Source organism: Rhipicephalus microplus, chromosome 7 (assembly GCF_043290135.1).
Source record: "Rhipicephalus microplus isolate Deutch F79 chromosome 7, USDA_Rmic, whole genome shotgun sequence".
NCBI classification, from domain to species: Eukaryota; Metazoa; Arthropoda; class Arachnida; order Ixodida; family Ixodidae; genus Rhipicephalus; species Rhipicephalus microplus.
In genome coordinates this window covers 22,408,125-22,431,252 of record NC_134706.1, presented here as the reverse complement: position 1 = coordinate 22,431,252, position 23,128 = coordinate 22,408,125, and the positions used below count along the sequence as shown (strand labels likewise).

The 23,128-nt window shown below is 41.3% G+C and overlaps 1 long non-coding RNA gene across 1 annotated transcript; it reads right to left on the bottom strand.

Moving 5' to 3' along the window:
- Nucleotides 1-2,887: 2,887 nt before the first annotated feature.
- On the bottom strand, nt 2,888-6,909 carry LOC142766848 (uncharacterized). The gene is made up of 2 exons (XR_012884613.1): nt 6,755-6,909; nt 2,888-3,226 (listed from the first exon to the last, which is right to left on the bottom strand). It is a non-coding gene; the product is annotated as an uncharacterized LOC142766848 (long non-coding RNA).
- Between the last annotated feature and the right edge of the window lie 16,219 nt (nt 6,910-23,128).

Genomic DNA, 23,128 nt, shown 5'->3' with positions numbered 1-23,128 from the left:
CTCACAATTACCAGATACATTTAACTGGAATTGTTAAAAAGCGCAGATAAAGACCCACTAAATTACACTGCGAGCTCTTAGCGAATACAATAGGTGAGGTTTACAAAGAGGTCCACAAAGTATTGCTGTAGCAATTGTACCCTCAGCTTCACAAATTGCGAACATTGCCCACGAGGTCATCATGTAGTGGCAAATACTGCCCTATTTACGTAAAAATTGCATTCACTCGGCATGCTGTGTTGTGCATTTACATTAAAATATGCGATATAGTTTAGCAAACAGTTTTTTGGTGCTAGTTTGCAAATGTTTCACCTTTTGGTTCAGGTGAAAATTTTTTGGTATGAATACCACGAGAGGTGATCAGCCGGGTACCCAGTATAGTGCTGATATCTAATAGAATGAGATTGTTTTATTTAGATCAGAATTTCGAGTCCGAGGACCAGGCAAATGTACTTTTAACTGCACGCTCTGGATTAGGAACTATTCCTTCTAGCATACAGAGGCGGATGCAACACAAACCAATAAACTGAGCAAGCTGAAGAAGTTGCGCCAAAAAGAAGCAACCTTTACCGCATAGCCGGAGCGCTTCAAGTGCTAGGAACAAATCGTAAATTTACGCGAAGTGATTCTGGCAGCCAACTGTCGATCTCGTGGAATTCTATTTAGCATTGGTTTGAGATAATGCTTCAATGGTTGGTGAAGCGCTCAAGACAAAGACGTGAACGAGAGTGAACATGACCAAGGACCCTTAAATGTTCATTGCACAGGACGAGAGCCATGCTTTTCCGGGAGATTGAATCCTTTACATCTTCGTCTTTTACACTCTCTTAACCACGCAATATATTTTAACTATCCCGTTCTTCCATCATGCTGGTGTAACAGCATAACGGCAGTACATGGAGCGAAGCGGTGTTGTTCTGTTGTCTCAACGCGATATAGGCGGTAAGAGCATGCACATGTGTGCACGAGCTACCTTCTGACGTCTCTTGCGACAACGCTCCCTCCAGAACTCACAACCATGTCCTTTTAAAGACGATAGTCTTTCTTGGGGACCTTCGACGCAAATATTTTGGTCTGTCTGTCTGTCTGCCCATTTGTCTGTTTGTTGTTTGCCTACTTTTAACGGCATCGGGTACTTGAAACGGCCGACCCGATCCGCAGCGCCCACCTATGTTGCTCAAGGTTGAGCGTTCGTGCTTGTGCGATTGTCAATTGAAAAGAAATTATTGCGCATGTCTGAAGCATCATAACAACACGTATATATTCTGCATGTGCGTCTCTTACTAGAAAAAGCATACAGAAATAATTTTAAGAACCGTAGCGCTTATCACGCTGCGCTGACCATGCAACGCTTGATCGGAAAGGCGAGTGTTTCCAACGCCTCGATAAGACGAAGCGGTGGTGGCACCTACCCGTTACCTTGCGTTCTACACCTTATCACTTCTGAGATGGGTGCACGCACCCGTCTCATAGCCACGCGTTTTGTTTTCTAAGACAACTACCAGATGGCGCTTATGTCTCTCGTGTGACGTGACTCGATGCACTCGTTTGCCTCCGCTGAATGCTCGAGGCACTCTAACGCAGCACCTCCACAATACCATTCACCGATTTTCTTGCGCAGAACGTCAAATAAATGTCTTGTTCCCTCTCTCCACACGCAATACTATCGTCTTTCGACGAGATTTGCAGATTACATGCAAATACGGGGCCAATTTTTAATATTTTATTGAGTTATACTAGAGCAGAAGAAAAGGGCGCCTCATTTTTATCTGCCTCGTGGGTTATACGGCGCAGTGCCTTATAAGGGAAGGGGGAAGGAAGGATAAAAAGTGTAGTGGAAAGATATTGATAAAGAAGTAGGACAGGTAAGCGACAGAAGAAGAAGGAGGTAGGAAAGTTGGGAGTCGGTCGAACAAGTCCGAAGATGGGGCACTCCACGGCGGGAGCTGTATGACGTCAGGTGGTCGTAGAGAGTGAATCAGTCGGCGAGAGCTACACTACCGTCGGAGGTCGCGGGTGGCGCAACCATTCAGCTTCGAATCCTCCCTTTTCAATACTCCGTTTTCAATACTTCATTTTCAATAAAGCTCGCAGTTGCTGCTCGAGCAATGTAGCAACCCCTTTCTCGCCATTTACAAGCCCTACCAACACCGGCGCCCCTGCATGCTGCTTGACCAGGCAAAAGACAAGCAGGGCGTTTCCTCTCTTATAGAACTTCAATGGCAGGTCCCGCGCGTGGGACTGTCTTCGAATGCACGCTCCGTGCAGCGAGGATGCCAGGCTCAGAAAATTCGCCCAGAGTATCGGCGTAATTGCTCCCAGAATAACGTTACTCTCAAATGCTCTGAAAAACAGCATTTCACTCACTGAGAAAGCTACGATTCTTGTTCCTATCAATCAGGCCAATTATACATCGCTAGCAGATACCGCCGTTTTATGCATGTTATTCTTTACAATTCGTGGTCATGATTTTGACTGAGCCCGGCGCCTTTTTTATGGGGAACACGTGGCGCTATTCCGCACTTCACCTGAGCCCCATACCTTGCCTGGTTTGTGTGCGAGCCTCCATATGCGCGTTTGTGCCCACTCATGGGCACTTGAATGCATCTGCGAGCCAAGTTGACCATACGAGATCATATGCAAGCAACACACAATACCATAGTACACCTCGCCGTCACGAACTGAAGTGTTGGCAGTTAATTCAACAGGCATGATTATGACAAGCTTTTCAAGAATTACCACTTCTTCCTAGTATAAGAGCTGCAAGATTCTGTGTGTGGTTCAACTGCAGCAGTGGAGCTGGTGACCATTCAGCATTGCCCGCGAAAAACCATGTACTTTCTTTGTAAAGTAGTGTAATGCTGAATTTTCATAGCAGAATCTTGCGACATTTTTGTGAAATATTTTATTATTCTGAAAATTTCAAGCACACATTCGGCAACGTGATTATTTCCACTATGCTATCAGCTTCATTCAGGACGTCTCGTGATGTTCGCAGCGTTTGCTGAGTTTGCGGTATTTGTGACGTAGAGTTTACGGTGAAACAGGCATCTGAAAATACCAACGCATGCGTCATTGAGGTCTCGAAAGAAGCCTCGGCGACAAAAGCATCTGGACTGGCACCCAAATCTGCAACGTTTCGGCCACCCGTGAAACAAGTACTCGCATCTCGCCTCGCCGCAGTCTGGGCTCTGGCACCATCTCCATCTTTCGTTCCAGTGGCAATCTACAAGAAAGAAATAAAACATGCGAGATCGTTTGCCAAAGTCGCGCAAAACGTGGCGGCGTCTTCACTGTCTCAGCGACCTATTTTTCTGTTACTCTTTAAAACTGAGAGGCTCTCTTGTTTCTCTTTAGTACTCGCTTTCTCTCCTCGTCCCTTTCTTTTTCTAACGTCTCTCGTTCTTTTGGTATTTTCGTTTGTGTTTGCTTATTTTATTTTCTTCCCTAACTTACTTACAATTTCGTTCTCTTACTAACTCGGTAGACGAAGAAAGTGCTTAGCAGCGCAAACGACAGGGGGGATAGGACGGGATAGAAGAGACAAAGATACGAAGATAGAATCTAGCTGAGAGTGTCCATTTAATTGCTATAGCAATAAAAGGACAAGTGAAAGGTTAGGACGGGTGCCGTGGATTGATGAGTAGTAGCTTAAAATCCCGCCATCGCGCAAAAAGTTTTTTTCGCCGAGATTTGCTTTTTGTTTCTATGTTTTGCCTCTGTGTTTTTCTCACTCTTTCTTTTTGCACCCTTCTTCTCTTTGTGTGTTAACCTTGCTACATGCCTGGCGAAGAAGATTTTGAAGAAAAGGGTAATGAAAGCCTTCGCTAGTTTGCGATGATGATAATTTACGAGGAGCTAGAACAGCTTCGTGTAAAATAGTGAGAACAACATGAGTCAGCTCATCTGGGCACGCATTCATAAATAATGCCAATGGGTTGACTCTTCATAAAGGGCTATTTGTTCTGATGATATGCTAGACATGTGATGACCAATTGTGTCTCGCATAGATAAACTTTCGCCTCCATATTATGCCTTCATTTTCACAAATGTCTGTGTCTCCTTAGCAACGCCCACCCCTGAAACTGCGGTCCAGATTGTATGCAACACTGTTTACGACAGTTAGTACACACAAGTAATGCACTAACGAAGGGTGTTTGTTTTGTCTTGCAGTGAATGTTCATGACTGAATAGTTTATATCATTGGCGACGTGATCATTTGTTGAAATCCCCGGAGAAATTAAAAAAAGTAAATAAAAGCAGAGGAAACGAACAGTCATGAAATTTCATTCGTAATGATAAATTTACACATTAACAGCATTTATTTCTTTCCAAATAATAATCACTTATATTAAGGCTCTTTCACTGCGTTTCTGTACATAGATCACTGATACTTCAAAGTTATTTTCGCGTTGTTTGCACAAACGTATCTTTTTTTTTTATTTCTTTCTGGAAACCAGGCATAACAGGAGGAGCGTTGCATACGTCAGGAACATAAGATATATAATTAGCTGACAACGCATCACTGCCTCCTGAGACAGTATATTATAACCATTCTGATAATTTGTACAGATAAATACGTCTAAAGAGCACCAGAAAAGCCCCTAGAATATTTCTCATTTACACGTCGTCTTTTAAATGTGAAGCATTTCTTAGATAACTTCCGCGGCTTTGAGCGTATCTATCTATCTATCTATCTATCTATCTATCTATCTATCTATCTATCTATCTATCTATCTATCTATCTATCTATCTATCTATCTATCTATCTATTCGCCTGCGACATTGAGCTCTCCTGGCTGCATTTGGTATTGTTCTGTGGTATTGTGACGAAGCACCATGACATATAACCGCCTGGCTTCAAACTTGCGTTCAGCATCAGCGTTATGGAGTCTCCGTCAACCTAACGTGTGCTTGTCGGTTCGCGGAATCGTCGAGAAGCCATGTATGTCACCGCTAGCCCTGAAGCAATTGACTTTGCGTCTGTTGGACAAAACGTACTTTCACCGCCTACATGTTTACCTCGATGGCTCCAATAATGCCAACAGCTCTACAGGAGCAGTGCTTGTTTCATCTGGTGATGTGTTGCTTCAATACAAGTTCTCTCACAGCACGACGTCGACAGCAGCAGAGCTCACAGCACTTCAATGTGCGGTCAAGTACATTCTTCAGCAACCTAACCGATGGGCTATCTTTTGCGACACGAGGTGAGCCTTACAGAGGCTTATATTGTATATCAATGGTTGCCGAGTCATTGCGGAATTGTCTGCACTGACCGCGCGTATGAAGTTGCTCGATTGGCTCATGACCAAGACCTTCGTACAGCCATACAACTCTTGAGAACGGACGCTGCAAGACCACTACTATCACTTGCTCGCCGTATAACTCTCCTACAATAGAATACGCCGGGTTTCTCCGACACGCGCCTGTATTCGATGGACCCAAACTTGCAACTTCATTTGCCATCCGAGCTCCCACGACGCGCTTAAACTGTGATATGTCGCATGAGGTTGGGCATGGCATTTACGAATGCATACTCTGGTCTCCTTAAAATGGCAAGCACTTCGACATGCAACATGTGCGCCTGCGAGGAAACGCTTAAGCAATTTCTATGCCATTGCCCAGCATACCAGTCTGAACGATGTATTATGGAAGCAGAGCTTTGTCAGTTGGATTCACGATCGCTTATAGAAAAGAAGGCCCTGGGACCTTGGCCGTCAGTTTCGCATACACGCAAAGCCACGAAAGCCCTCTTGTGCTTCTTAAGGACCACTGGACTTCACGAGTACTTGTGACAGCACAGCGTGAGACGGGGATAGTCACGAGCTGACTATTTATCCATCTCTTTCTTACTCCTCTTCATTTCTCTTTCCTTCCTATTATTCTACTTTTCCTCCACCCCAAGTGTAGGGTAGCAAACCGAGCCCAGCTTGGTTTACTTCCCTGCTTTTCCTCTCTATTTCTCTCTCTCTCTGGCTGTCTTGACAATGGTATCGATACCAGAATCGGTATGGCGTACCATGATTGTATGACAAACATAAGCGACTAGTCATTGCACGTAAATCATGACTTGTATGTCATGAATGTCATGGTTTACATTTCGTGATCTTGCGGCTCTTGCAGTGGTCTCGTTGACATGAGATTTCGCAAAACTGATATGGTATTATATCACTGAATGGCGAACACAAGTGAAAGACATTAACGTGGAAATCATGACGTCCGTCATGATTTTCATGTTATGACTAGTCATGACTACACGCCACGCTCGTGGTTTGCTCGCGGTCATTTCGCTAGCTTTATATATACCAAATTGGGTATTATTTGACGTGAATGGATGCTGAAGGTGCAAGACTGGTGCAAACACGATAATTATGAGCTGCGTGTCATATAAGAACATGTCACCATGCAACGCTCATAATGCGCTTTTACATATACCAAATTTGGTGTTACGTGACGTGAATAGACGACGAAGGTAAATGGCACATCTAAACATGGTAATCATTTCATAGAGTCATGTACGACATAATGTGAGTCGCTCCCGTAAAGTTATGCTGATATTAAACGACATATAAATTTCCTCATTCATGCTTCACATGTCATCAATTCCCACAGGACGTGGGATCTTCCAATTTTTTACACGAGCATTTCTTCAGGCCAGTCACCCATTGAAACGGTTAGGTCTGCGGGGAGATATAGCGGAAGTCTAATAAATTGTAGTATCTGAATGCTTGCAAACTGGCAATGGTTTACGTACACCTTCTTGATATAAATGGGTCAAAAATAGATCTCCGTTCTCGTCGGGCAGCTAACACTGCTTCTGGCTGAGGATACAGTCCTGCTACAAATGTTGGCAATCCGATGAGCACTGGAATGATTAGGAGCATCATGCATTACATTCCCAGCTTGTCGCCACAACTGGTGGGCTACGAATGTCCTAACATAACGTTCACCTTTTGTATATACGAAAACTACAACTATAGCATAAAAAAAACAAATATAACCTGCTTTTGTTCGTCCTCGCATCGCTTCGCTATTTTTCTTCATGCCTCCAAGTTATTATTTATTATCTTTGTCACATGCTCTACTTGTTTTGTACTTCAGTTCTTGTTTGCTCTCAATAGTGTCCCTTTTTTCAGCAGTTCTTTTGTTCCCCAACAATTCTTCAGTTTGTCTTGGAGGTTCTCAAGAGCAGTGCCGTCATTCTTTTTCTGAACAAACAACTCAATTCTTTGCCGCATTGTCGATCAAAATACGTGGTCGAAACGTGCAACAATCTGCAAATGCGTTGGGAGCATTTTTTTTTTTGCTTTTTGCATGCAGCCCTAGGTGTACGGACAAGCACTACCAACCCATTCAAACACTCGCTTTGAAGGGCACGTAATATCTCACCCATAATATTAACGCGATAGCATTAGAGAGCTCGTGTCGCAAAAATTCCGCCGTCGGCCCTATTGGTTGTGAGCGAAAAATCGTCCGGGAGCATAAAAAGCTCGTTACAGAGATCGCCGCGGGAGGCCGCTACTTGTCCATGCGTGCCTGTGTGATCACATAAAAAAAAAGACACGCATTCGAAGAGAAAAAAAAAGTGCTCAAGGTCATGAGGCGCGGGTGTGTGTTTCTGCCACCCCTTCTTGCTTGGCTTCCAGCGCTTTCGTCGGGACGAGAGAACAGAGAATGCAACTGCAGCCTTTGTAACTCTCTTCGCACTAGACGGATTCTTAAAATTTTTGTGGCGTTGAATTTGTGAGACAATAAGCTCTTCTAGTGAATTCATTTCATTGTTACTTAAAAAGTTTATCAGGGCCTTTTTAACGCATTTTGTTCGACAGGTGTCACGACGAAAACAAGGCCCGTTTGGCGATATGTAGGTGCTTTTGGAAAGCCTCAAACTACGTCGAAAAAGGCCAGGATAGTGCAGCCATCACCACTAAAAACACAGGAGCTGTCATACTACTCTCAAAATGGACAACTATGTTCATCTAGCGGAAAACATCATGCCTTTCCAGAGGCATTGATCAAGCAAGCCGCAAACGCTAGATATATGCTGCCATCTGTGAGGCATTTTAAGACACTTTATGGCCTCCGAGATGGCAAGCGCGTGGCGAGTATTTTGGAGGTCATGCTACTCTTGATTTAGATCAAAAACCTGCATTACCATTCGCGCACGTGCGCTGGTACAATCTACTGTGTGCGTGTGTGTCTGTGTGTGTAACAAAGCATATTTTTAAGTATGCGCTTAGCGGTTGAAGGGCGCACGAGGGGCCAGATTTCGCTATTGCGTTCAAGTCTTAAAGGAGAAGCTTAAGGGTCCCCCAATTTTTATTCATTGTGGTTAGTCTGTCAACGTTAACGAGACATGGGCTTTTTTTCCGAGTAGTCATCCCAGGTTATTGCTCCAAAAATTTATCGCCGCTTAAATTTGTCGAATTCACAAAGAACACTTTGAGAAGAAAATTCTCGCAATTAAGCTTCCAGCGCTTTTTGGGCTGGTAGGAGCAAAAAGAAATAGTGGACCTAAAATCTTCGCCTTTAGGAATTGAACGGGATTGCGACATCCTGTTCTTAGTGCGAACTTTAAACACTTATTGCATGAAACTTTTTCAAACTTGCCATGCACCCACTACGTAAAATCTAAAAGAATAGACACAGTAGCGTGTGTGCCTTTTGTAGTGATTGACCAGTTTTAAACCATGAAGTCATTACGATAATCACATGTCTGGAACCCGCTGGCAATGGGCGCTTGTACGGCGCGATATTACTAGTAAATTTCATGTTGATAACACGAAATGCAGGACAAAATTTTATTTCAGCACAAATATACCAAGCAACATTTATATGTAAAATTACTTTAGTTTGTCTAGTGCTTATCTAATTGACAAACTTAAGAGTAGAAATAAACTAAGCTTACCGTATTCGCTGCCATATTGTGTTCTTTGTCTACACTCTCTCCAAACAGTCGGTCTTAATTTGGCAATGAACAGTAAGTTTATAGGTATATAAGTCACACTGCTTTAGCGAACAGCATTTCATATTCGGAAGGGGGTGATTTTGCTGCGTTAGCTTATAACGTTGACGAGACATATCGCTTCCCCTTTATAACTCCCTATTGCGCATGTTCAGCGATTTCAAACGCGTTTTTCAGAACGCTTCTTCACTGCTTTTCAATACCAGAGCTTACATTGGTAAATATACGTCTAAAATATTCCGTTGAAAACATACTTTCATACTGCATAAAAATGGCGTTTTCTTAGTTTACGTGTGGGAGTATGAACGTTCTTACTAGTCTCAGGTTAGATGTTACCCATCCACTGAAAGTCTCAACATGTGAACTGCTGATTGTCTGGTAAATATGACATAGTAAGCAGCGTAAATGTGCACCTTGTATCCGGTAAACCTCACACTGACAGCTCACTTAGTGAATTATCCTTCTACTTTTGCACATGATTCTTCACACGTTGCAATTTAAAGACTTGTTAAACAAGAAAAAATATCACGTCCAAGTTTGCAAAATATTTGTAGGTATGGAAACACTTCGAGCAGTACAGTTAACTCCTGCGAATTTCATCAACTAGTCCTGTGCTCTCACCAGCGACAATAATTCGCGGACGAGAAATTGCAGTGAAACTTCTGAACTGAACCACCCTGCGCATTGTTTGAAACACTTGCTTTCTGAGGTCCCCAATGCGAGACCTCTAAAAGCGACATAAATAGCATTCGAAAGCACATTTTTTTTTAATATTTGCTCTCTCCTTTTTTTTTGCACATTGGCTTTCTAAACAGCTTTGAACGGCACACTTAGCGTACGTGACAACCCTATTGGTAAGTCTGTCTTCGCTCATTTCGTAAATCTATTTCGTAGAAAATACTCTTGCAACACGGTGGTGTAGCATTTTGTTACAACACTAGGACTGCTTCAAGACATTACTAGTAGCTTCGTCTACTTGTAAGCATTTTTATTCGAATACAGCAAGCATGAGGACACATAATCTTGCCAAATCACTTTATCAAAGCACCTGAATAGGTAGCGTGAATTTCACGCCTACGTTTTTTTTTTTAGGAAAGCCCGCTTGAGATTGCGAGAAACTTGGGACAGAGCAGCACATTCACTTTATTCGGTATTGACCACCAGAGTGTCTGACAGACTAAAAAAAAACATGAGAAAGTTATAATGATTTAGTTCTGGTTGCTAAGTTACTGAAAACTGGTGATATAAAACGAGCCGTGAAACAGAGAGAAGGGAATGATGATTCTACCCAAGTAACCTGTGGCAGATGATAAGATCCTACGCATTTTGGGAATGAATGTCATTTAAAAACAGTCAAAAAGTAGCTATCATGCCGCACTTTGATAGAAGCCATTGCAGGTTCATCAATGTCGTTGTGTAAAATGTCATTAACCTCCAGATATATATATATATACATATATATATATATAAATATATATACATATATATATATATATATATATATATATATATATATATATATATATATATATATATATATATATATATATATATATATATATATATATATATATATATATATATATATATATATATATATATATATATATATATATATATATATATATATATATATATATATATATATATATATATATATATATATATCCTCACCCTTCGACCCCACCTACTGTCACTCACTCAATCCTCCCATAGACTTGCTACACTATACTATTCAAGACTACGTTATGGTCATCTGGTGCGTCTAGGTCGAGTAGTAGTTACGATGTTCACCTTTAGGCTGATGGCACACGAGTTAAGTTAACGCTTCAACACAAAATTTTTGCCAATAATTTCTCCTTTTTTTGATGCGAGAATGTTTTATGGTGCAGTTCGCGTCTTAAAAAAAAGTTTGCGTCATCTCAATTCAATGAGTTCGCGTCATCTCATCACAAAAAAATATTTCGTTGCCTGAGTGAGTTTGGTTGAAAAAAAATTGTGAGTGTGAGTTCAGCTCAGAAAAATTTTGATGAACTGAGTGCAAGATAATCTAAAGTGCAAGAAATATTTCTTAAGTCAGTCTGAGAGAGTTCTATTTTGAATATTTTTTTCAAGCACCAAGATCATGTTTCAAAGATGATTTTTTTATTTCTTTAAATTTGTGATTTTCTTTTGCCCTCTTTCTTTAATTGGTCTTTCTGGTCCTTCGTACTTTTTTTCTCATTCTTCACGGTTATTGTCCGCCAAGGTCGACTAATCTGTCAACGTATTCGAGAAGCCAAGCTGATGAGAGTAAAGATGATTCAAGCACACGCTGGTTTACGATGATAATGCGTTATTTTCACGCGTCGGGGCTCAGCGTAAGAAGCTCAACTGTTAAAACTTCCTTTATCGATTCTGAGAAAACACTAGGCGGTACTGAAGAAAATAGAGCTTGGAACTGTGCAAGTCTAACTGAGGCTTGCTTTCGTTCTACTACATGGCAGTACTTCATCTCTATGCCGTAACCACAGAGAAATACTTCTTTCTTCGTGGTCGCACCCTTCAAACCACCAACATCACACTTCCGTCACTGGCAGCCATCTATCTCATATAGCCCATACCGACTGAAAAAATGGGGTTGACGGTGAAGAGCTTGTACGGTCGGTGCACTCTTTGACAATATGTCATTTCTTAGACGCAGCAAAAATAAACGTTGTATACGCAGTTATCTCGTATTATGCAATAATATAAAGCTTGTAGAACATTTTCGTGCTACGTTTTAAATAGTTCTTAACTCTGAGTACCGTCACTGCATTGCTCTTACCTAAAGATATGTAAACAATATAAAATGCATGAAATATTTGAAATCTTCCAACACAGGATGTCACCTCTGCACCTAGTGCCAAAGCTTAACTTAGTGTCCGATGCTATAACTTCTACACGCTCGTCGGTTCTATTGCTTATGTTCAGGAAGTACTGCTTTCGCAGATTCAAGGATACAAGAACGCCTTCAGCTGTATCTCGAGCAAGCACGTGCCATAATGTGATTGGTGTGCTTTGAAAATCAAAATAGCCCAAATACTTCCATATTACAAGCAGTTGGAGCTTTGAGCCCATGAGCGCATTTAAAATTTTGCTCCACCACTCAATAGAATAAAAGCATCAATAAATGACTCAATTATGGTTGTATAGGTAGGGACGCTAACGTGTCCTTCGTGTCATTGCTAGAAATCCTCCACTATTTTGAAAATGTGTGCTCTACACTCACTGTTGCTTTATAAATGTTCGTGTACAAGAAATGTATTCATTCTTTTCATTTCGTGTATGGAAATGAACTGCTTTCCAGACACGTGCAACATGCACATCTGTGATAATGAGATAGCGGTTTCTCGTCTGCTCTCCCTGGCTCCCGGCGCACGGTATGGTGCGGCAAAAAAAAAACAATATTCGCTTTTAAGTGTTGAGTTGGACCAGTTCGTGGTGGTCTTCGCAAATGTTTTCCTTGTGTATCAATGTGTGCCGCTTAACGCAAATAGCATATAGTGAGCAGCACTTGATCCCCCACGTCTCCAAAAGCAGTTATCAATGGACACAGCTTTTAACTTGAAACAATCATGCTACATTGTGAAAACTAAACCTTCGTTCAATAATTAACTATTATTTATAAGTACGTACAGGCTTTGCGACTTCTAAGTGATGGTAAGTGACAAATATTACAGTTTTTGAGCGAAAAACTTTGTCTATTGACTTTTAATTTGCCCACTATCAAATAATCATTCACTGTCAACAGGCAGTTCATTTGCGTAATAAATAACCAATAAACAGCGGAACAATTGAATGAGACAACTCGAAGAAAAGAGTTCAATACATCAAATGGTGTTTGATGTATTATTTGTCATTTTATTGATGCAGATGCATATTGCAGGTGTTCGTAATCACCACCAAATTAACGTAAGTATTAGTTACACAGACGGACGCCTAAAGTAGGGAAAGCTACTCAGCACGGCCCTTGAACATTGTCTGCAACTTTTCTTTGACGGAGTCTATCCAGCTTCCACACTTGAAAAACCTAACACAACGGCCTTTATGATTTCGGTAAAAACCGCTACGGCAAATGCACCTGCGGCGGCACACACTGGTACAGCTGCGACGCAGGTTGAACCGTGTCTTGCACGTTCTCTCATCGCAGTAGCTTTTCTTGCTTCTTCTGCAAGTCTCGTATTTCTCGTTTCTTCCGCAGACTGCAAAGGAAAAACATGTAATCATTTTTTCATACGAGTAATAAACAAAAAGTTATAATGCCACAGGTGGAACGAAGGTTTTATTGATTCTTTGTGTGTCGCTTCCAGCGATACGCATTGAATGCTGATAGACAAATGATTTCGTCTCATCTAGCTGGGTTGTTTGACCGCACAAATGCTAAGTGTTAAATTAGACGGAAATCATGCAGACAATAAGATAGAAATGCCGGATGCACGGACACGGGATTTCTCTGCGGAAATTAAGAATATCTATTAAGTGAAATTCTGTTTACTACTGTACATAACAGCATGCTCATTCTAGTATAAACACAAGACAGAAAGCCTCCTTTTATTCACAACTTCAGAAAAGTACTATCGATATGTATAAACAATTAGAAGGAAGCTTCTGAAGCAGCTTCCTAATGCATCTATCGGAAGTCACACTCAAACCTTCTGTTCTCCCTGACTACTTCTCTTCATCGGTTTGAAGAGTTTTACCATATAATCCTTTTCATTTATAACTCCAGCGCCCTCTGTGTTGCACTTATGGCGATGAAACGAAGAACATCGCTATATCACGGTTTACAGTATGGACCCTGTGGAGGGTCCATACTGTAAACACAGTTTATAAAAGACACCAAGAGGTCGCGCTGGCCCCTTGTTCTTTCCCATTATTTTCAGCTCCAAGCTAAGAGGCTATGAAAGCGCGCCGATTTGCACAAATTCATCGAATTAAATGGAGCTACACCTTCGCAAAAGTAATAATGCAGCGGCCATCTCCATTCCTTCCTCTATCGATCATCAGAGCAATGATATCGTTGTTTTCTTCGATTGAACACAAAGCTTCCTCTTGCGACACACACCTTTTCATTTCCAGCTGCCTTCCCTATCTTCATTCTTGCTTTAGTTTTTTGGACTCAAGCTGACAGTTGTGTGCCTACCCAGAGACGTTAGTAAATAATAAAAGAAGCACACGTAGGACGTTTCTGAGAGAAAGGCAAAGAACGTATGTGCCGCCTTGATGCAGGCTCGCCCGTTTGTCATAACGCTGCTTGCAACAACATTTCAGGCTCAACTATTTTTCGTCAGCTCGTACAGAGCCTACAAAACAGGCCGATATGAACAGGACCAACCCAAGATGAATGATTGGTCAAAACCAAGACAGTGCAGCTAACAAAGATGTAAGATAAACGAAAACAATTTCCTTAGTAAAAGTATTTAAACACGTCCACAAAAATAAAAATTAGAGATCTGAGAATAATGGAGCTTTCAAGAAATTTTAAAATAGCGTCTGCTATTTCATTCGATTGGCGCGAATGTTTGAGTATAAGATATATTCGAACTACCACAAAATGAAAAATATTTGTTCGTAAGTAGCAAAACATTTGTGTGCATATAACGGCTTTACATCAGCGTGCAGCGTACTTAGTTTTAATTTTAGCGCCACCTGCGTACAAAACTGCTATCACCTTCCAATGGTGCTCCGAGTGGTCGATGCGCGGCGGCCATGTCTGCGGGGATGCGTTACCGATGTGCTATACGCCAACATATGGTTCAAAGGAGTCAGCGGGAGACAGTATGGGCTGCTTAATTACGACTAGGAATATTGGTGTGCCTTCGCTTTTTCATGTACACCACCGTGATCTTCTTGCCCTCGAAAATCGTATTCGTCTCATCAATCCGTGCCATCAGCGACGTTAGGCCTTGCATCGACATGCAGTGGTAAGCTCAGTCACGGTGTGCGTTGGCGCGGTACCTGATGCTGTAAAGTACGCCATGCATGCCTGATCTCGATAATGAAGAGTCGCCTCACGACTGTCTTGGTCACGAGGACCAATGTGCTGATAAGCAGTACAGTCAGCCAGAGACGTTCGTCTGCGATTTTTGCGATGAGTGTTGTGCATTGTATACCTTAATCTGAAGCTTCAGTGTCTATTCTCTGCTGCCAAGCTGAATCGCAAGTGTATACTAAATGATTTTCGACTCAAGAACACAGAACGAGGGTGAACAACACCTCACTAAATATCTCAACTTTAGACATTCGCGTCCTCACGACGCGTAAGACACAGAAGACGCTTTTCCGAAGCGAGTATCGGACAAATATAATGACACGTGCGGCAAAAATCGAAGCATGCCCTCGAAAGCTTTCGTATAAACTTTAAGCATTTGTTTCTGTAGGCTTGTTTCAGAATTGAAAACCTTGTAGAAAAGGCAATGTTCAAGGTGGAAAAATGCTTCTTTCGATTAACATAAACAATAACATTTGAAAGTTTTTCTTTCTGTTATTTGCATAATAACTTTTGTTACTTCAGCAAGAGCAACAAAGCGTCTTCGCCGCCTTTAAAAGTAATTTTCAGTGAAGAGATTTCAGAATGAGAAATAGGGCTATAGAAACGTTAACTGCAATATTCAGAAGATCGTTGCTTTTTGTTAGTCTTGCGGCACAAAATCCGCATGCCCCTTTAGGTATAAATACGTTCTTTCACCATGTTTGTAACTTGCAAATGTTTCGATCTCGTATTAATATGCTTAGTGAGCCTATGCCACTTTATTTTGTAATTTTGCTTTAATGTATCCGAGAACTACTCGAGAAATATTTTTTAAAAATTTCATTCACACTGCATTAAAACTATATAGAAATCTGATTCAACTCAATCAAAAATTATGGCTACGCCCACAGCACTCGGGGAAATATGTTTACTGGTCGCCAACACAAGAAGACAAGCACAATAAAACAACAAGAATAAGGCGTGTAGGCAAGCCAATTGCTCGTACTATAACACACTAAAAGGCAATAATACAAGAACCTTCAGCATATCCCTACAAAGGAACTAGGTGCGTTCGTCCCCGATAATAATATTGAGTCGAGACATGCTTGAAAGAGCACACTGCCAATGCCTCAACAACCATGACAAAGAAACAAATAGGATTGTTGGTTACTCAGAAAAAGTTGCTGTAGATAACGAGGACAGTAGGTGACTTGTAGGAGCAAAGCAAGTAGAAGGAGTCTAACGCCCCGTTATGCGTGTTTTTGTGAGCTACAAAACACTCGTATTCAGTACTTGGTTATAGCTATGATGCGCCAGTTGGAAGGCTTAAATGCTAGTGCATCTGTAAATGTTTAACTTTATATGAAGTGAAAGATTTTAATGCGGTACAGCTGTGCAAGAACTATGAGCACTATAACTGCTCTCGTTCTGTTGACCAAAAATGACACATTCACTATCTCTAGATATGTACTGCAGGACTAGCTGACGTAATGTGCCGAGTGCAAGAACAACCGAGCTGAACCATTGAATTCGTTGTCTCCGCTGTGCCTTTTAAAACTTTTTTTTTTCGATAAAGTAGCAAAAATGACCAGGCAACACAGCTGCATTAGGCAGCTAGTTGTAATCATAGTAGCATTATTCAGCTCAGAGCGCAAGCACTCATCATTTGAAAAAGATTCTGAGCTTCGCAAAAGTACGGTGTTCAGCTCGCTACAAGAATAACCAGAGCAGGAAATAAGCGTCAACCCTTCCTTCATTCATCCCGAAACAACATCCTGCCTTCCAGCACTTGTGCTCAAACTGGTAGAGTGTGCTAGATACCTAGTGTTCCTACTGAGATGTTGCATGTCTGTGTGCTTTGATTAGAGTACTGAGCTTCCTACGAGAGATACATAGTAGTGTAGACGTTTTTTAAGGAAGATTGAAAAGAGCGCCTGTCCTCCACTGTAAGTACGACCTCCTAGAAGTTATGTTCCATTCCACAACTTATGCAACGACAACGGTGGCGTTTGTTGTGTGAGTGTATCGTGGCACCTGATCGCTTCAATTACGCTGTTTTGCCAGACAGTGGGAACAGTAATGTTTTACATATTACACACACGTATGGTATTGATACCAACCAATCATGCCAAAGCCTGTTCCATACCTGGGACACGTGACGCCAGAAAGCAGTGTCTGTTGAGGTAGCTCTATTCGCTGTAGATGATTTAATCAGTTTTTTCATAGACAGCTGTGTGCGTCAAAGTCAGGTAAACTCACCAACCAAAGAGAACTCTGACAGATTGAGCACAGTGCATTTTATTCTGATTGCTATAATATAATGCTGATTGGACTTATATTAGTTTTGCAATATTGACTGCACTTACGCAAACAGAATTCCAATATTTCTGCAAATAGAGTCATATAACTCAACTCAGTGCTCGATGCATAAGGTCGCAGAAGGAAAACGTGAATATTCTTAAGCCTGAATGCAAAATCAAACAAATTTTTGAAGGAAAGCTGGAGATAACAAACTTGAAAGTCATAGATAAATGATGGGTCAGCAAAATTGTTCAAGAAAGGAAAATATACGCACCATGTCTCACATTACTCGCCAGAGTAGTACCTGGCTGAGTGCCACCTCGCGGCGGCGTACTGTTACTGATCGCAACAGCAGTACTTGGTGCACCGCCAGTTCCCGGCACCGCGCCACTGTTCGGAGTAGCTGCAGCTGGATCATGGCCGCCTATTGCCGCATTCACATTAGAAATTTCTATCACACTACTAGTAAGCGCAAATACTATAAGAAATGAAAAATTTAAAGCCACCAATCTGGTCATCTCGAAGTCACTTTGCAGTGCTCCTCCTACGGTCACTTTGAATGGTGCAGGCCGTAGGCGTCGCAAAATGACACCATTAAAAGCAAAGCAGCTTATTTTTCAGCAACATTTCAACTTCAGATTTTTTCTGCTGCAAAATTCGCATTGTACGGTTGGTGGCACGTCATCCTTTAAAGTCTGAAAGCTGACTCTAACTTTTACCTGCGTTCACGTGCCTTCCAACGTGCGATGGCCGAAGGTAAAACGTTTCCCGAAGAACAATAGCTCAAGCCGAAGCTGTTCTATGACGCAGCAAGGTGAGAGAACCGTCTTTTACGCAAGCGCTACAAGATGTATTGGGCTGTAACACATTGCAGTTTTTCGCATGTCTTCGCGCTGGATATTCTGAGCGAGAAAAACGATAACATTTATCCATATTTCCTTTGACCAAGCGTTTATTTTTTTACTTCAACCTTTGTATGTTAAGCGTTGATGCGCATGACACATGAAACACAAGACTTTGTGCTTACGTACATGGCACACCGTCGAGCAGGTGAGGTGGCCATTTCATGATAACTTTGAAAATTGTATGAAATTCGAGCCAAACAGCAAACAACCTCTATAGTGTAACTGACAAAGACATTTATTCCAGCTCGGGGAACAAAGAGCTCATAGGTGGTTTCGAAACGTCAGGTCGTTTCCTCAGGCTTGTGGTCAGTGACCATACTTCACGTCACCCAATACCTGACCAGACGAAGTTTCACCGAACTCTTGACATACAATCCATAACACAAATCAGCCTAAAGGTATTCAGAGGCCTGAAGTGGATACTTCTCCAAGATGGCATGTCATAATTTCAATAAAACTTTTGAAAAGACAAATGACCAGGAAAGCGACAAACACAACAGCACTGATATGCATCTGATTCTTGTACTGATTTCCTTTCCTTTGCACTGTTCTTATTTTCAGAAGCACTGATATCTGTTTGCTCACCACATATATAGTATAGTGAATAAAACAATTTTCTTTTAGTTCTAAAAACAGAATTTTTTTATCTTCTAGGGTTTGAGTTCTGCGAGCGCTCGAAAAAACACTGCAGGGAAAATTTGAGCCCTTTCCATACACCTAGCAGTATCAAAATACACATGATGTACATATGCCACGGTGGAACATTGGTTAGAGTACCTGGCGGCCGACCTCAAGGTAGAAGGTTTTACCTCAGCCGACAAGGTCGCACTTGAAATTGGTTAAACGCTTGGATGTCAATGTTATCTTGATACGAGTATGGTAGAAATGAAGAATTGACTGAAGCGGAACTTTAACAACCAAATCGAAGTGTCAGCAATGTTTCATAAATCAATCATGCTAAACACCACCTTGTTCCGTCATAGGAGTTCATAATGTATAACTACATTTTATAACTGAAGCAAATGATATGAATTTTTTCTTGTTTCTCCCCACCATGTGGCTTAAAAAAGTTCTAATAACCATTCGCTTTTTATCCAGCCACTCAGCGTCCACTTTTCAAGCCCTCTTTTTTTGCCAGCGATATTTGATGACCGAATGCGCCAATGATGTCATCTGCAGTATATATTTCTTTCGCCTCGTTTCTGCCTTGTTCCTCGTCTTAGCCATCTGCACAGCTAAGAGAGTTCGTGAATTTCTTCGGATAGTATTATCGCATGACGACCCTAACTTCATAAGTGTGATGTTACCTTTATCTTGGGTATCATTGCAATTACCTACTATGCAGTTCTCTCATGCCTTAGTCGGGGTGCAGTATGAGCAGAAAAACATCGTTTTACTTGTTCTCTAAAAGCAACAGACGACACTTTGGAAAAGAGATTTTCTAAATTAGATTGATGTAGTCGCAACTTCTTGTCTCTCCGCTGCTATGCCGCTGATATAAACTTCATCAATCAGCTATACGGTCCCTGAAATAACTAAGCTGGGGCTTCAGCAGCCGACAGTCATGCCATGTTAGCCATAGCGAAGAACAAAGTCAGATCAACCAAAATGACCTTGGTATGGTTCACACACTGCTCACTGCTTTGTGAGTGCTTGGTCACAGTGAAAATATGCTTTAGATGCCTATTTGTCTTATATTGGCATTGGTGCATTGAGGATAAGAAGTGGTGAACGTTATTCAGTAGAGTGAGTCACTGGTAATGTATTTCAAGGCGCATGGTGTTAATAGGCTTGTCGAGCATTTCCTTCTCAGCCATCCATTCTCTCGCAAAGATCTGCGTGCCGAGAGCAATACTATCACACTATCAGGTTATTACTAGCAGCCGCTATAGTAACGTCAGTGGGGTGTACTGATGTAGATAACATGTACCGCAGGCAAAAAAATAAACTAAGCTATGTAATTTAAAAGATTAGCGCATAGAGCCACAGTGTATGGCCTTATGAGTGTGAAACAGTGATAAAAAAGAAGACATGGGAACAACAGAAAGGACGAAGCGACAACCACCAACCATCTTATACTACGTATGCCAGCGTTTCTTTGTCCTTTTTGCTTCTGTATCATCGTTTCTTGCTTGTTCAAGTGCGCTCAACATAGAGTTCTATAGCTTTTGTCTGAGGTTCCTTTCCCAATTTATTATGAAAAAAAGTTGAAGGCAAAGTTTTATTCACATTTTACACCAAGAGCTGCAGTATGCTGGTATGTGCCACAGGTAATTGAAAGTTTATATACACCAAGAAACGGGGGGAAGAAACAGCAGTATTTTCAATGCGAGAGCATTGAGAAAAATTGACAGCGGCAACGCCGATCCGACGAATGCCAAGAATGAATATGAGGGTACAAGCAGGAATTGAACCAAAGTATTTTCCGTGGCAGTCAATCGTCCCACCACAGAGCCACGGTATGTCTTGGAATTGCTTTGGAAAAAGACAATGCTGACGTAACGTTGGTGAAAGGTCAGTTGTGGTCGCAGTGCTGGCTATCTAATTCCATAAAAAAATACCGTAAGTACCTCTTTATACAGACATTACGTCATGTTAATGTCCATCGTAGTTGAACATCTTCCACTGAATTTGCTCTCCATAGCACCATCCAGGGCTACCATCCTCGCATGTACAAACGCTACCAATCTGCTTACCATCTATGGTGTTGGTACTAGCTGTGTTGCTGCTGGCGTTGTTACAAAACATTAAACAACTGGTATATAAAATATGTGTGTCGGTTGAGCAAAAGTCGTAGCATACATTTGCCCATGCTTTTAGTGTGATTTCATTGCGTTTTTTTCAATAAAATTGCATGAAAGTGACCTTCTATCCGCATATTTTGCATATCACTAATTTTCAAGATAAATGAATTCTCCAAATTTTTTGTCTGGAATATTTTAATTTGCATTCGAGACTCTCCGGTCAAAACGGAATAGTATGCAGTCTTAGAAAGCAGCACTTTATTGTCGGTTCCAACGAAAATATTGTGAATCCAAAATCTATCAACAGTCGTTAAACATGAAAGCAGGTATGCTACAGGGTCATAAAACAAGTGGCTTGTACACTTACCCTTTTGTTATGAGTACATGGCTTGCGAAATTTTGTAAAGCACTATAATGTGAAGAAATTTCAGCACGATATAAGTAAACCGGACTTTAAGCTATAAATTTTACTTGCTTTGACCCAAAGAACTTATTCTTCGTACTCATGCCAGAAACATTTCTGTATAATCTTAAAAATAAACATAACAAAATACGAGATTAAACACTTGCAGCGCTTGACGTGTTAAATTAGCATTTTTATTTATAAAAGCAGCTCTTGTTGCTGTCTCGCATTGCCACAAATAATCATGGAGCGGTTATGAAGTCCGATGCACAAATTCCTTTGCGAGGACTACTCAGCCCGACCCTTGAACATTGTTTGCAACTTTTCTTTCAGTGAATTGATCCAACTTCCGCATTTAAAGAAACTAACACAGCTGCCGTCAGTGTTCCGGTAAAGACCGCTACGGCAGTAGCACCCGGGTACACATTTCTTGCTACACTGTCGACGCAGGTTGAACCGAGTCTTGCAGCTTCTGTCACCGCAATGCCTTCTCTTGGTGCCATGGCAGCTTTTGTATTTTTGGAACACTGCGCAGACTGCAAATAAAGAATCCCGCTGTTTAACTGACGAAATGAAATACCCCAACAAAAATGCGTTGCCCTTAATGTTTTATCTATCATCGTTCGACCCAAATGCTTTAAGGGCTTCTATTCAATCCTATTTCCAGCCTAATACTGAAACGAAATTTTGGTATCAGTGCAGATGTTGGTTAACTACGCATAACCAATAAAGCAAAGAGTGTCACAAGGACGCAAGACCCACTTGAATATGCGATGCAGCCATTTTGACTTAAGGAAAGCTTGCATACAGCCAAAAGACAATGTTCAAAAACAAAAGCGTAAAAAATATAAGATATTATGTAGCTCACAAGTACAGTACACTGCTGCTGATTAACATAAACGCTTGAAATAAAGCTATTTATTGTACTAGTTATATCATACAAAATGTCAGCGGTTGTACATGAGCATTTTGTCCGCCACGATTTTCCTTTTTTTTCATTTCAATCACTCTTACAGAAACACGAATGTCATTGTGCGCTGCTGTCATCCCCAAAAGTTTGGTACATGCACAAATCGTGCTTTCAGCGGTGGTCGGGCGCCTCGCTGCAAGTGAATGGAAAGCCCTCACACACCGAAATCCCATATCCAGAACACAATATTGCATTTCAAACAACTTTCGATTTTAGACACACGGGTAGTACTTCAACAACTTAAGCGTCTGCCTAATAACTTAATGCAAAACACCTACCTCACCTGGTCAATTGCACACTATATAAGACAATCTATCAGTATTTAGACTTACTTTAGTATTTTCGAGCTTAGATTAGAAAGCACAAAGATGTGGTTTCAGAAAATATGCCCGGTTTGGATTCAGCTGAGAAGCATGCTTCCACTTTAATTGCTACTTTATCTTAAAGCTGAAACCATCTAACTTTCTTGGCCATTTTTGTCCGCCTTATTTTTTTTTTTTTTTTGCAAAGCTCACACCTTTTTTTTTCATAATATCTAGCTGTATTATAACAGCTCGCTAATCAGGCAATGTTTTCGATGCAATGCTTAGAAGCGTGTGCACGAAATTGAGGCGAGAATGGTTGTCCGATGCCTCAATGAGACCACCAAGCCATATGACTGGCAGCTCGCGCAAAACGTCAGCTTCTTCAACTACGTCAATCTCTCCGATTCTAAGTCACTGGTTACTAGGAAACACAAAAAATTCAAAAGATGTGTATAGGATCTATTTGTAGTATTTATGATGTAAATGTGAAACAAGTCAACTGGAAGAAAAGACAACTCGCTGCAGACAGAGGCCGAACCTGCG